The 16,305-nt window shown below is 36.3% G+C and overlaps 1 protein-coding gene across 6 annotated transcripts in view; it reads right to left on the minus strand.

Moving 5' to 3' along the window:
- DLC1 (DLC1 Rho GTPase activating protein) overlaps positions 1 to 16,305 on the minus strand; it is a 434,197-nt gene that overhangs the window by 324,564 nt on the left and 93,328 nt on the right. Inside the window, exon 1 of one of the 6 annotated variants that reach the window (XM_044937824.1) lies at positions 11,212 to 11,726. The exons of the other annotated variants lie outside the window; for them this stretch is intronic. The gene's annotated coding sequence lies outside the window, so the exon portion shown is untranslated. Of the gene's footprint in view, positions 1 to 11,211; positions 11,727 to 16,305 lie in introns of those variants that run through there. 6 annotated transcript variants of the gene reach the window in all.

Below are 16,305 nucleotides of genomic sequence, written 5' to 3' on the forward strand. Positions count from 1 at the left end.
CAGCTTGAACATCTGGAAGTTCATTGTTCATATACTGCTGAAGCCTGGCTTGGAGAATTTGAGCATTACTTTACTAGCGTGTGAGATGACTGCAATTGTGTGGTAGTTCACTCTCTATTAATCTCCCCTCCCATTTAAAAGGGATGTAAAAAAAATTGGTCACATATTTGCTCAATTTTTAAACTTCAGTGAGGCTTCAAATGGAGCATTTCTTAGCCCAGACTTTGTAAATTTCCTACACAGTCTCCTAAATGGTTTCAAAGGACATTTATGCAGCAGGTCCTAAGGAGTACTCAGAAGTGGCAAGTGTGAACCAAGGTGTGTGGGCAGCAATTCCTCTCTATCTCAGGGGAATCTGAGGATGACTTCCTCCACTGGCTTTAAAGGCTCATTTTTGGTTGGGATATAATTTCTAGCTAAATAATTTTGTAAGCATTCCGTAATCAGTTTTCACTTTAAGTGCTAAAGCTTTAGATTGACACTCAAGGTCAATTAATGTATATATTTATTTAGACACAAAATCAGCCTTTATGGATTATTCTGTGTTCTGTGTCATCATGCCTACACAATAACCTGAAAATCCCTGTAGTTTTTTTGTTGTTGTTGTTGTTTTGTTTACAATTCTCAGAAGCTCTTTGCTAGCTCAGATATTAAAGGATACAGGACTTATTCTGGCTTGAAAACATAAGGAAAACATCTACTTAACATTAAAATTCCATAAATTATTTCCAAGAGTATTATGATGGTCTTTCCTTAGGCGTAGATAACAAAGGCATAAATAAAAATTTACTTCTTTTCCAGAAAAATACATGACTTAATTCAGAAGAAAAGTCCTTTATTGACCTCACTTCTGTCTACTTTTCTAATTTTACCTCTCAGCACTTTCTGATCCTGCCCAGTGTTCCTCAAATTCAATCATTCTGAGGACAACTCCATATTTCTTGATATTTATCTTTAAGTAGACTTAATGTTTCACAGTTAAAAATGCATTTCTAAGCTAAATGGGAAGGAAATCTAAAAAAGAGGGGATTTATGTATATGTATAACTGCTTCATTTTGCTGTACAGCAGAAGCTAATACAATACTGTATAGCAATTGTACTTCAATAAAAAAATTTTTAAATGCACTTTTAGGATCTGAATAGACATTTTTTTCAAATAAGATGTAGAGATAACAGATACATGAAAAGTTGCTCAACATCACGAGTTATCAAAGAAATGCAAATCAAAAAAGCATCAGATATCTCTTCACAGATAGTTGTCAGAATGGCTATTATGAAAAAGATAAGAAATAATAAGTGTTGGTGAGGATGTAGAGAAAAGGAAACCTTTGCTCATTGTTGATGGGAATGTCAACTGGTACAGCCAGTATGGAAAAATGTACAGAGGTTCCTCAAAAAAATAAAGAAATTGATCCAGCCATTCCACTTCTAAGTATTTATCTGAAGAAAACAAAAATACTAACTGGAAAAGATAAATGTATCATTATGTTCATGGCAGTGTTATTTAAATAGTTAAGATATGGAGACAAGTGAAGAGTCCAGTGATGGATGAATGAGTAAAGAAAATAAAGAAAATGAACAATGGAATATTATTCAGCCACAAATAAGAATGAAATCGTGCCATTTGTGACAACATGAATGGACCTTGACAGTATTACACTAAGTGAAATAAATCAGACAGAGAAAGAAAACTACTATATGCTCTCATTCAAATGTGGAATCTAAAATAAACAGACAAACAAAAACAAAAACTAAACTCATAGATACAGAGAACAGATTGGTGCTTACTAGGCAGGCTGGTTGGGGATGTGGTGGGAAAAGTGGGTGAAGGGAGTCAAAAAGTACAAATTTTCAGTTATAAAATAAAAGTCATGGAGTGTACTATATAGCACTATACATTAGTAATACTGCATTGTGTATTTGAAAGTTACTAACAGAGTAGATCGCAAAAGTTTTCATTACAAAAAAACTGTAACTATGTATAATGCTAAAAGTTAACTAGGCTTCAGTGTAGTGATCATTTTGCAATATATACAAAATTCACATCATTACTATCTACACCTAATACTAATATGTTATATGTCAATCATATATATCTCAATGGAAACAATGAACTTTTAATATATAATGCTGCATAAAATAAAAATGAAAATCTTTTATTTCTTATATTTTTTCTATAAAATGACAAAATTATTAAAATAAAAAATCTTTACACTATCTGATGTAACCACACATAAACCATACTATATTTTAGGAAATACTGTACTAGAAGTACAGAACTTTTGGGTTCTCAAATATGCCGTGTTCTTTCTCATTTGCAACTAAGATTACCAGATTTAGCCAAAAAAAATTACATTTGAATTTCAGATAAACACAAAATATATATTTTTAGTAAAGTCCCAAATATTGAGTGAGATAGTACTGTATGGGATATACTTATTCTAAACATGTTTTGGTGTTTATTTGAAATTCAAGTGTAATTGCGAATTCTGTATTTTATCTGACAACTCTATTTTTTTGGGGGGGAGTTTTAAGCCTTTATTCATTTATTTTTTAAGACCAGTTTTAGATGCACAGCAAAATTGCAAGGAAGGTACAGATATGTCCCATATACCCTTTACCCTCCCTGCCCCTCCAACGCACACACACACACACACACACACAGGCATGCACACACAAAGCCTCCCTCATTGTTAACATTCCTCACCAGATGGAACATTTGTTACAACTGATGAACTTATATTGACACATCATACTCAAAGTCCATAGTTTACTTTAGGATTCACGCTTGAATTGTACACTCAATTGTACACTCTGTGGGTTTGAAAAAACATACAATGACATGCATCCATCAATAGGGCACCTGACAGAGTGTTTTCACTGTCCTAAAAAACCCTCTGTGCTCTGTCTGCTCATCCCTCCCTCCCTCCCCTCACCCCTGCAATCACTGATCCTTTTACTGTCTCATTAGTTTTGCCTTTTCTAGAATGTATTTTGTTGGAATTATACAGCATGTAGCCTTTTCACATTGGCTTCTTTCACTTAGTAATATGCATTTAAGATAGCTCATTCCTTTTCAGCACTGAATAGGATTCCACTATTGAATGTACCACAGTTTGTTAATTTATTCATCCTCGGAAGAGGATCTGTTGGCAACTCTATTTTTGACTCAGTAATAATGCTCCTTTGGCTTAAAACACCTCTCCCTTGCCTGAGTATATCAGAGGAAACCCCTTGGTTTCAAATTCAATGTCACTCCAATGGAGAACTTTTTCATAAGGTTGTTTCCTTGAATGAAAGAACATTAACTGCCTTTCAAGTTTAGTGATACAACTTCAAAGAATGGGAATTGTTTCTCAGTATCTTATTCAGAGTAGTATCTGAATATTATTCAGATAATAATCCCAAGTAAATCTAAGAATTGGCACTTTGTTTTCTCTTTAGTAGCAAAATTAAATGTGAAAAGTGCATAAGGCTACTCTCATGGTATTTTTAGGATTACACATTTACTTAAATTGTTACTGTTTTGTACTAAATCTTCCATGAGAGAGTAAATTCAGAGTAAATTTTTTGCCATTGTATATTTTATAACTATCAACATGTTATGTGTGTTTGTGGGTTTTCTGACATTAATGAAGAGCCCTCACATTGAAGAAGTATGAGAACTATTTATCTAGGCCAATCCTCTCATTTTTTTCCCCCATGTGATGATAACCTTGGCAAGTTAAGACTTTCCCAAGGCTACAGACATAGTAAATGGCAGAACTGGAAACTCTGAGTGTCCAGATTCAACTCAGCTTTGCTTCTTATTACCCGATTAGAAACCACTAACACTTTTAGTCCTTTAAGGCATTTTCTTCAATTCTAAAGGTGACCCAAAAGGCTATATTGCCCATGCAAATTCAAGTGAAGTGAGAGATTTGAGTTGAATACATGTAGATTAAAAAGTAGATTTAGTCACGCATTGACTGGCACCATCTTACTGCTATTAATCTAGAAATTTAGAAGATAAACCACCCACCTTTATTCTTTTTTCTCCCTTTCCTCCCCTCCTCTCCCTTTTCTCCCCCTTTCCCTTCTTTCTGTCCTGTCTACAACGAACTCTATCAGGAGTTCTTATATATTAGTGCACATCAACATGATCTGAAGAACTTCCTAAACACAGAGAACTGCTGACTTGCAGGTGTCTGACGGAGATAGAACACTGCATTTTTAGTAAGTTCCCAGCTAGTGCTACTGCTGCCAGGAGCCACACAGGAGAACCTCTGAACCTGGCAGGCTATAGTCCATAGAGTCGCATAGAATCAGACATGACTGAAACTGCTCAGCACACACGTGAACACACACACAGTGGAGCAATAGCCAGCAGTGGCTGATTATAAGGGTTCTTGTAGAGCTTTGAAAACTTTGACATGCTAAGGCTCCACTGACCAAATTCTGATTCAGTTGTGTAGCACGGAGCCATGTTAGTGCGTTCTGAAAGTTCCACAGATGCATTCAAAGAATAGTGAGGGTTGAGGAACACTGAAACATGTTACAGAGACAGCCATTTCTATGGCTTCAGACAAAAATGAGAATAAAAACTAGATTCCGACCCGGAGTAATTCCACAAGAAATCCATTGATTCCCTATGGTAATAGATTAATGGCAACTATACACCAAAAATGTCATAAAGGCATTCATAACATTGAAAACCTATTTAAGACCAACTGTTAGTGATTTGATAAAAAGAACAACAACAAAACAAAAAGTGTCTCAAGTAGCAAGTTTTTGAAAGGCAACATTCTTAACTTGATTAAAACAGTATCAGATAATTAGAGTAAATATTGAGGATAATGGTGAAACATTAGAAACACTCCTACAATATTAAGAAAAAGTAAAAATGCTCATTATCACAAATTCTATTCAACACTGTACTTGAAGTTCTGCCTGATACAACAAAAATAATAGCAGCAACAACAAATCAGTGAGGATTATATTACAAAGGAAGAAAATTAGTGCCTTTAAAATCTCAGAGAATCATCTGAAAACTTATTAGAACAACAACAACAACAAAAGGATTTGGTTCAACAAAGTAAAACATAGACGCATTCGTGTGCACTGTCTTTAAACATTTAAAAAATGGAATAGAAAAAAATCACAATAACAACAAAGAATCATACAATATATAGAAGTAACTGAATGAGAAAAAATAAGAACTTTTACAGAGAAAACCAAAAATGTCACCAAAAAATACTAAAAGAACACTGAACAAATGAGGAGATATGTGGTTCTGAATAGGAAAATTCTAACATGCTTCACATCTTGTGTATATATTACATATACATATTATGTATATTGTCTTTCACCACTAGAATGTAGCAATTGTTGCCTGCTTGGCTCATTGATACAACCCAGGAATCTAGAGCAGTGGTAGACATATTATTGTCACACAATAAAAGTTGACTGACTGAATGAATGAATGAAATGCTGCCCTCCAATTCATTTATAAATCCAAAGCAGTCTAACCCAAAATCCCATGTGATTTTTAATGGAACGTGGAGAGCTGATTATTAAAAAGTAAAAATAAAGATAAGGAAAAAATCCCAAAAGAAATAGATAAAAAACATTTTTTGATGAATTTCTTTAAATATATACCAAAAAAGAAAGTGAAAATCACTCAGTAGCAATTCTTTGCAACCCCAGGCCAGAATACTGGAGTGGGTAGCTGTTCTCTTCTTCAGGGGATCTTACCAACCCAGGGATCAAACCCAGGTCTCCAGCATTGCAGATTCTTTATCAACTGAGCTACAAGGGAAGCCCAAGAAAACTAGAGTGGGTAGCCTATCCCTTCTCCAGGGGATCCTCCCAACCCAGGAACTGAACTGGGGTCTCCTGCATTACAGGCGGATTCTTTACCAACTGAGCTACCAGGGAAGCCCCACCAAAAAAAAAAAAAAAAAAAAAAAAGAGAGACAAAGATAATATAATAAACACTGTGTGCCTTTCGGCTTAAAAGTTGTCATTATTTTGTCAATTTTACTTTATCTTTATTTTTTAAAAAACATATTTCACTTCAGTTCAGTTCAGTCGCTCAGTTGTGTCCAACTCTTTGTGACCCCATGAATCGCAGCACGCCAGGCCTCCCTGTCCATCACCAACTCCTAGAGTTCACTCAAACTCATGTCCATTGAGTTGGTGATGCCATCCAGGCTTCTCATCCTCTGTTGTCCCCTTCTCTTCCTGCCCCCAATCCCTCCCAGCATCAGGGTCTTATCCAATGAGTCAACTCTTCGCATGAGGTGGCCAAAGTATTGGAGTTTCAGCTTCAGCATCAGTCCTTCCAATGAATACCCAGGACTGATCTCCTTTAGAATGGACTGGTTGGATCTCCTTGCAGTCCAATGGACTCTCAAGAGTCTTCTCCAACATCACAGTTCAAAAGCATTAATTCTTCGGTGTTCGGTTTCTTCACAGTCCAACTCTCACATCCATACATGACCACTGGAAAAACCATAGTCTTGACTAGACAGACCTTTGTTGGCAAAGTAATGTCTCAGCTTTTTAATATGCTATCTAGGTTGGTCATAACTTTTCTTCCAAGGAATAAGCGTCTTTCAATTTCATGGCTGCAGTCACCATCTGCAGTGATTTTGGAGCCCAAAAAATGAAGTCAGCCATTGTTTCCACTGTTTCCCCATCTATTTCCCGTGAAGTGATGGGACCAGATGCCATGATCTTCATTTTCTGAACTTTAAGCCAACTTTTTCACTCTCCTCTTTCACTTTCATCAAGAGGCTTTTGAGTTCCTCTTCACTTTCTGCCATAAGGGTGGTGTCATCTGCATATCTGAAGTTATAGATATTTCTCCTGGCAATCTTGATTCCAGCTTGTGCTTCTTCCAGCCCATATTTCACTTACATTTGATAAATTGATTTTAAAATTCTCTTGCAAGAGGAAAGGCATATTAATCATAAATATCCTAAAAACAAAACAACTCAAATATTTTATGAAACATGACACAGTATAATAATCAACAAATGAAAAGACTAGCACAAGTTAAAAGACAGTTGCCAAGTTGAGAAACAATTTGGATCATATGTAATGAAAAATTAAGAAATTATAAAAAGGCAACCTAGTAAAAATGGTCTAAACATACAAGACTATTCACAGAAGAATTAATAATGACATAAAATCCTAGGCTTCTCTGGTAATCAAAACAATGCAAATTAAGTAAAGAATAGGAATTATTATTTTTCACATATCAGATTGTCAAGAAAAAAAAATATCTTGACCACGTCTTCAGAAATACAAGTTTATAGCTTACTTGGAAGGCTATTTAGCAGAATGTGTTAAAATTAAGGTAGGACATATTCTTCAACCTGTCACTCTAATTTTAGATAACTAACCTAGAGAATTACTTGCATTTATGTCAAAAATTTGTATGCCCAGTACTATTTGTTAAGTAATTCTTTTTACTAGTGGCCAAAGAACTGGAAATATCCTATGCGGCTATCAGCAGAAACTTTTTTAGGGTAAAAATTATGGCACCATGATTCCCTAGATAAGCACCCAGTAGTTTCAAATATGCTGTAGATTCACAGGCACTGACACAGCCACAGTATCCTGTCCAGCACTTCAATTTGAGTTAGAAAACTGTGCCCTTTGGAAGAGATGCAGCCCCAAGCCAAGGTCCATTGTTTAATGAATAAAACTGCCCATCAGCCCCAACTAAGTGCTTCAGTCTCATGTCCTTGTGCAGGACAACACCTACACAAGTGAACTTAGAACACTGCTATTCATTGGGAAAGTGCTTCAAGACGGTTTGTTAAGCGGAGAAATAAAGGTAGAAAGCAACACCCTGTAGCTTGAAATCCTTTACAGACTGAATGAACATGCTAATGTACACATGCATGTGCGTGCGCGTACACACACACCCCCCAAAGTAAAATTCTGTATTTCTATACACATACAGCTGCATGAAAAAAGATCTGGAAAGGATACCCATATTGGGGGATGGGGTAGAATGGGGAAGGAGCAAAGGGGTAAATAAAAGAATATTTCAAGACAAATGAAAATGTAAAAACACAACCTACCAAAACTTACGGAATGCAGCAAGAGCAATTCCAAGAGGGAAGATTATAGCAATAAGTGCCTACATTAAGAAAAAAGAAAGATCTCAAAAAAAAAAAACAATCTAATTTATACCTCAAGGAAAAAATAAAAAGAACAAATTGAGCCCAAAGTTAGCAGAAGGAAAGAAATAATAAAGATTAGAGCAGATATAAATGAAATAGATACCAGAAAGACAATAGAAAAGATAAACAAAAGTAAGAGTTGTTTTTGGGAAAAGATAAACAAAAGTGACAAATCTTTAGTTCAGTTCAGTTCAGTTGCTCAGTCATGTTCAACTCTTTGCGACCCCATGAACCACAGCACGCCAGGCCTCCCTGTCCATCGCCAACTCCCGGAGTCCACCCAAACCCATGTCCATTGAGTTGGTGATGCCATCCAACCATTTCATCCTCTGTCGTCCCCTTCTCCTCCTGCCCTCAATCTTTCCCAGCATTTTTAGTTAGACTAAGAAAAAAAGAGGGATGACTAAAATTAATACAATTATAAATTCTAAGAATTATAAGAGACTACTATGAACAAATATATATCAACAAATTAGATAGCTTAGAATAAATGCTAAATTTCTAGAAACATACAACATACCAAGACAAAATCATGAAGTCAGAAAATATGAACAGACGAAGGAGCAAGGAGATTGGAACAGTAATCAAAACTCTCCCAGCAAATAAAAGCCCAGACAAGACAGTTTCACTGGTGAATTCTACCAAATATTTGAAAATGAATTAATACCAATCTTCAAATACTTCCAAAAAGTGAAGAGGAAGAAATACTTGAAAGACATAAGGTCAGCATCATGCTAATATCAATGTTGAAAAAGTACACTCCAAGGAAATAAAATTACAAGTCAATGTCTCTGATGAACCCAGATGCAAAAATCCTCAGCAAAATACTAGTGAACTGAATTCAAGATCACATTAAAAGGATCCTATACCATGATCAAGTGGGATTTATCCCTGTGACGCAAGGTTTAACATTTGCAAAAAAATAACTATGATACACTACATTAACAGAATGAAGGACAAAAATCATATTATCATTTCAATAGATGCAGAACAAGAATTTGACAAAATTCAACGCTTATTCATGATAAAAACTCTCAACCAATCATGTTTAATAAAGGACATACATGACAAGCCCACAGCTGACATTGTACTTAGTTGTCAAAAATTAAATGCTTTTCCTCTAAGATCAGAAATAAGACAAGGATGCCCACTATCATGACTTCTATTTAATATAGTACTGGAAGTCCTAGCAATAAAAATTAGGCCATGAAAAGAAATAAAATACATTAAAATCAGAAAAGAAGAAGTAAAATTATCTCTATTTCCAAGTGATATAATTTTATTTATAGAAAACCCTAAAGACTCCACTAAAAAACCTGTTAGGACTAGTAAATGAAATCAGTAAAGTTGCAGGATACAAAATCAACATACGAAACCAGTTGCATCTATGCATTAACAATTAACTACGTGAGAGAGAAATTAGCTATCTCATTTACAATAGCACCAAAAACAATGAAATACTTCGAAATAAATTTAACCAAAAAAAAAAGAAAAACCTGTTCACTAAAAACTACAAGACACAGATGAAAGTAACTGAAGAAGATAAAAATAATTGCAAAGATATCACATGCTCTTGAATTGGAAGAATTAATATTACAAAAATATTCATGTGACCTAAAGTGATCTACATATTCAGTGCAATTCCTGTCAAAATTCAAATGGTGTTTCTTACAAAATAGAACAAACAATCCTAAACTCATATGGAATCACAGAAGACTGAATAGCTAAAGCAATCTTGAGAAAGAACAAAACTGGAGGCATATTTCCGAATTTCAAAGTATATACCAAATCTATAGTAATCAGAACAATATGGGACTGACATAAAAACCAGAAGATTCCACTGAAATGCAATGCTGCTGCGGCTGCTAAGTCACTTCAGTCGTGTCTGACTCTGTGAGACCCCATAGACGGAAGCCCACCAGGCTCCCCTGTCCCTGGGATTCTCCAGGCAAGAACACTGGAGTGGGTTGCCATTTCCTTCTCCAATGCATGAAAGGGAAAAGTGAAAGTGAAGTCGCTCAGTCGTGTCTGACTCTTCGAGACCCCATGGACTGCAGCCTACCAGGCTCCTCCGTCCGTGGGATTTTCCAGGCAAGAGTACTGGAGTGGGGTGCCATTGCCTTCTCTGTGAAATGCAATAGAACCCAGAATAAAACAATGCATATATGGGCAACTAATACTTGACAAGGTGATCAAGAACACACATTGGGGGAAAGACAATCTTATCAATATAACTTATTTCATAGAAACAGAAAGGAGAATGGTGGTTGCCAGGGGCTGTGGGGAAGGGGAAAATGGGGAAATACAGGTGAAAATACATAAATTTTCACTTAGAAGAAGAAGTTCTGAGACTCCAACGTACAGCGTGGTGACTATAGTTAATAACGTGGTACTTAATATTTGAAAGCTGCTGAGAGGACATCTTAAGTCTTCTCGCCACACACACACACACGCACACATGAGTTAACTATGTGAAGTGACAACTAAGTCAATTATCTTGATTTCGGTGATCATTCCACAACATATATGAATATCAAATCATCATGTTGTATACTCAAGTATACACAAATATATTTATCAATCGTTCTTCAGGAAAGTTAAAAAAAATCCAGGTTGTATATCATTTACTTTTAGCACATATATTTCTTTCACTGATCTCTTTTTGATGATTAGTAATTAGAAAAGAAATAGCTAGTCAGTCTACAGGGTCACAGAGTCAGACACAACTGACCAACTAAGCGCAGTGCAACACAATAGCTCCCTTGTATCATCAAGTATTTCCTGCACATATAGATGCCTGAATTAATTTTTAAAACCCACATGAGAAGAGATGGGAACTCAAGCTTCCTGTAACCACTGAAGGACCTAGCAAAGAAACTGCCAATAGTAGGATTCAAAAGTATCTTTTGATTAATTAATAATCAGTTATCTACAAAATTCCACTCTTTAGTGAACATCCACATAATACTGTCACGCTCTAAGAGTCAAAGTTTCTAAAGAGAGAAAACATAAACAGCTACTATGGGAACTTGCCTTTTTAATTGGAGAGAACTTTTCCGATGCACTGATGAGAACATGTGCTGGCAGTAGAGTGGTTCATTGTTTGTGTCCTTACAAGACTCAGTGAAAACTCAAAAACGTCTTTGTGGTATAATATTTCTTGGAGTGAAAGGGACATTTGAAAAATAGCCTTTTACTTCCAAAATATTGCGGTTACTCATCCTCCAATTCCCTGAGATCATTAAGACCTGTTTGTTTGCTTTTCTCTTGTGCATAAGAAACCAAACATGCCTCTTCTTTCCCAATATGGCCATAACTCTTAACCCAAATTTCTGCCTGGGGACTCTCTCCAGCACACTGAAGAGGGTCTCTGTCTACATGCCTAGCTTTTCTCTGTATAAACCATGGGCCCATGAAAAGGACCCATAAGTTTCGATGGTTTTTAATTCAAATGGTCATATTCAATAATACAAGTCTCCTGTGGAGTTAACTGCTTACTACAATGAATAGTAATTATTTAGCTACTAATTGTATAAACACAAATAAGCACAGAGTATTAATAAAATGTGACTGATAAAGCTTGCAAGTTACTTTAAGAATAATATTAAATAGCACTTGAAAATGGGATTGAGTTTGCTTAAAATATTTGGGTTTGAGGTATAAATAAATACATGTGTGTGCGTGCTAAGTCACTTCAGTCGTGTCCAATTCTTTGTGAACCTTTGGACTATACCCTGCCAGGCTCCTCTGTCCATGGGATTCTCCAGGCAAGAATATTGGAGTGGGCTGCCATGCTTTGCTCCAGGGGATCTTCCTGACCCAGGGATCGAACCCATGTCTCTTACCTTCCTGCACTCTTTTTAAGACTAGCGTCTCCTGGGAAGCCCCATGTACATACAGTATACATATTTAATGGAGGTTGAAACAACAAATAAAAGTAACTTTCTCTGTTTTCAGAAGGTGGGTTTAAGATAGTACAGTATCATTCTTCTCAGAAGCCCAAGGAAGATGGGATAGTACTTAGTGATAAATATCTGTTATTTTCATGGTGAAGTTATGAAACAAACAGACCATGGAGTAGCAATTTAAAGCTGGAAAGGACATGAGTTGCTTATAGCTTTTTTACCAATGAAAAAATTGTCTAAGATTAGTAAATCAAGAAACGATTGGCTTGCTAGGTTCTGACTGTAAGAGATGATAACTAGTTGTTGTGTTCAGTCTCTAAGTTGTGTTCAACTCTTTTCGACCCCGTGGACTGTAGCACACCAGGTTCCTCTGTCCTCCACTGTCTCCCAGAGACTGCTCAAATTCATGTCCATTGAGTAGATGACGCTATCTAACCATCTCATCGTCTGCTGTCCCCTTCTCCTTTTGCCTTCAATTTTTCCCAGGATTGGGGTCTTTTCCAATGAGTCAGCTCTTCACATCAGGTGGCCAAAGTATTAGAGCTTCAGCTTCAGCATATTCAGAATATTCATGGTTGATTTCCTTTAGGATTGACTGGTTTGATCTCCTGGCAGTCCAAAGGACTCCCAAGAGTCTTCTCCAGAGAGAAGGTTAAAATATATACTCTGGAAAACTACACACGATTAATGTACACATTAGTTGACAAATTGGTATGTTAGCCCATGTGAATCTCTTCTTTTTGAATGTTTAAGTTACATATAGTGCAAACTTGGCCCACCTCTCTTTTTTTTTAGGTCTGGGTTTCAGGTAAGTGGTTGTATACATTTTTCCCCCATATTTACTGAGCAACTCTTAGGTCAATAACACTGTATTGTATATGGGAGATAAAACAAATCTTCTCTTCATTTAAGAAGTTCATATTACATCTAGTAGACTGTCATGAAAACAAGCAGCCAAAACAAAATGGGATGAGTATGAGTTTAGAGCTAGAGCAGAGTGCCATGAAAGCAAAAAAAAAAAAAAAAAGAGAGAGATTCTATTTGGGAGATATGGGGTCAGCTTCATAAAGAAGGCAATTAAACTGAGCCTTGAAAATTGAATAAGACTCAGAAGGATGGATGGCATGGAAGTACAAGGGGTTCTGGAAATACAGGACACGAAACATGTTTGAAAAATAGATTTACACTGATTGAGTTGAGGCACGATCCGAGATTAGCTCTGACTAAAGGCTTGTGTGAAGCACAGCAAAGATAAAACCAAATACACAGAGAGCAGTTGACTTGAACTCCACAGGTTCACCCTGTCCCTCAAGCTTGCCATGCACGTATCTTTCTATTTTTTCTCTTTACTCACCAAATTTCCTTTTCCAGGTCTTCATTATGCTACTTCTATGAAATAAATAACTGTATTTTTGTAAAAATATACTAGAACTACAAAAAGCAAATGATCCCTTTCTTCTCTCTCTGAAATCCCCACTGCCTCATGGTGTCACCTCTGTCTGGGGTATTTGGGTGTTTATGCATGCTAAGTCACTTCAGTCATGTCCGACTCTCTGTGACCTGATGGACTGTAGCCCTCCAGACTCCTCTGTCCATGGGATTCTCCAGAAAGGAGTACTGGAGTGGGTTGCCATTTCCTTCTCCAGGGGATCTTCCCCAGCCAGGGATCAAACCCGGGTCTCCTACACTGCAGGCAGATTCTTGACCACTAGCGCAACCTGGGAAGCCCATATTTCCCTTATTTTTTTCAAGGTGAACCTAAATTTACCAGTGAAGTGATTTGCAGGAGCAGACCTGTTTTATAAGCTGTTGCGGAGGATCTCTTGCTAGATTGGTAAAGTTTCACCACTCTGTTCTTCTGGTAACAGTTGAGCCCTAGTATAAAGTTTTAAGAATAATTTTTTTTTTTACATTTATCAAATTTTCAGGCATTTCTTAAACATTCTGTGGCTATTTAATCAGAAATGGCATTTCCACAGGATTTCTGCTTTGGTGTGTGTCATTATTCAATTTGATAAAATTCTATTCAAATTTTATTTAACCACAGATGTTTGCAGATAACTAATGGTCAAATACATGAGAAAACATAGATTTTTTCATAGAACCTGACACCATTACTGATAAAATAATTTGAAGTACATATTTTTCTACTGTGAGCAAGTTAAAGAATTGGGTGTTCCTATTGTAAAGGTCTTCTGGATTGAAAGCATCGATTCATTACAAACTTAGAAAGTCCAACCAAGGAGAAAATAAGAATTATAATCTTTAAAATTGTTATTTGCTGAGCAAAATATAACCAAAATGTGAGTTTTAGTATGTCTATAAAAATAGGAAGTAAGTTAAATAATCTTAAGAAATGTGTTTATTCAATACAATAGGATTTTAAGGTGGGTGGTTTCTTATGTTACTGAAAATAGAAACAGCAATACTCTTCTGGCTGACAGTTCTCACAAAATTTTCAAATTAAAACAACACAACTCATTGCCCTACCTGGAAAAGATAAGAGCAGTGGTTAAAAAAAAAAAAAGTCAGAGCTCCATTATTTACCTAAAGATGTTTCTTCTGCTCTGGGTCAGAAATTAGTTATTTAATAGAACTGACATCCTTTGAGCAAGTATTTATAAGAGCCTCTGCATTCAGTAACACAATGCACCAACACATATTGAATATAAATGGCTGTAAATGTGATAATATGCATTAACATCGATAAATTTTGTGAGGAAGAGAGTAGTAAGAATTCTATGAACTTTCTCATATACCAGGTCACTAGGAATGTTCTTACAAGGCCTCCAAGCATTTGGGAGATGTGTGTCTTTCTGAGTTCCTAGGACACAACGTGCAGTGGAAGGAGAAGGGTTAGGAAGAAAGGGTCACTATCTCTAAGGAAAATATGCAAGCGCCACAGATGCGCCCATCAAGCTGCTGTTTCCCACACACTCCACGGCTCCTCTTGAGCACAGGAAGGGAAAGAAAAACCCTCTAAAAAATTAACCACATGTTAGTATTGAAACGTTGCCAGGAACACAGACGACCCTAGGGGTTTGTTTCAAATCAATATTGATGGAGCCGTGGTGGGGGGGGGGTCAAGAGAGTGGCACATTTTGCTCTTAGAGCTCACAGGACAGAGTATTTTTATTCATCCAAAGAGGAACACTCCGAAAACAAACAAACAGCAGTGGGAACGGTACAAGCAGCACTAACAGTCTGCCTGACATCTTTAGATTGATATATAGAGAGAAGGTGGGTCACAATCTCAATCAATCTCTGATTTATCCAATCCGGGGAGGCAGAGGGTTCTTTTTCAGCAGAAGGTGACATGGGATATTAAAAAGCCCTCCTGGTTAATGAGAAATTGGATTTTGCTGGGATTTTTTATGTATTGGATCAATGCCACTATTATAGTATGTTGCAGCAAATGTGACCATGCCATATTGCCAAGGTCACAGTAACTGTAGTTTAACATGTAAAGCAAAAACAACCTACCCCCATACTGCCCACCCCCAACCAAAACATCTACAAATTATTTCCTCCCTTTTTTGAATGGACCAATCTGATTGTATACAAATTGAACAGATGCTTATGCTTAATATTCCAAGTAATTGTTAAGTAACAGTCATTTTTTCCACATACAGAAATTTCAGGCATTATGTATACAAACTGATAAGCAGTAGGCACTCAACAAATTTCTTTTCTCTTATTTTCTTAGCCTCAATAGCATTTTCTAAATTACATACAGTGATAGAGCAGGGAAGAGGTTTTATTAGTAGTAATAAATGCAGTGGTAAGTACATACTAATATTTTCAGTTATCTGAATATTTACTTCTATATTGTAATAAAAACCATCTTTTATATCTCAGATAGAATTCTACTCAGTGTCTACATTCAAGTAAACCGTGCTCTCAGTCTTTTTGCTTCATTTTCTCACTCTGTGCCATCTTTGTTTTGAGGATCATAGAATTTAAAGCTCAAAGGAAAACTTGAGACCATTCAGATTATCTTTATTTTTAAGGCAACGTGACAACTGAGACCAAGAAGAGGCTTAGTCAGGACAAGGCTGATCCAGAAACCAGCCCTTCCCCCTCCCAGATGTGTTCCATGACTTTTCCTATGTACTTCATTTCTCAGAGGGATTACGAATTTTATAGTGCCGTTGCTTTATTTTACATATATTTTCCCTTCTGTTTAAACATTGCCTACATTTATCTCTCACTCTAGGATTTC

The sequence above is a fragment of the Bubalus bubalis genome, chromosome 1 (assembly GCF_019923935.1).
Source record: "Bubalus bubalis isolate 160015118507 breed Murrah chromosome 1, NDDB_SH_1, whole genome shotgun sequence".
NCBI classification, from domain to species: domain Eukaryota; kingdom Metazoa; phylum Chordata; class Mammalia; order Artiodactyla; family Bovidae; genus Bubalus; species Bubalus bubalis.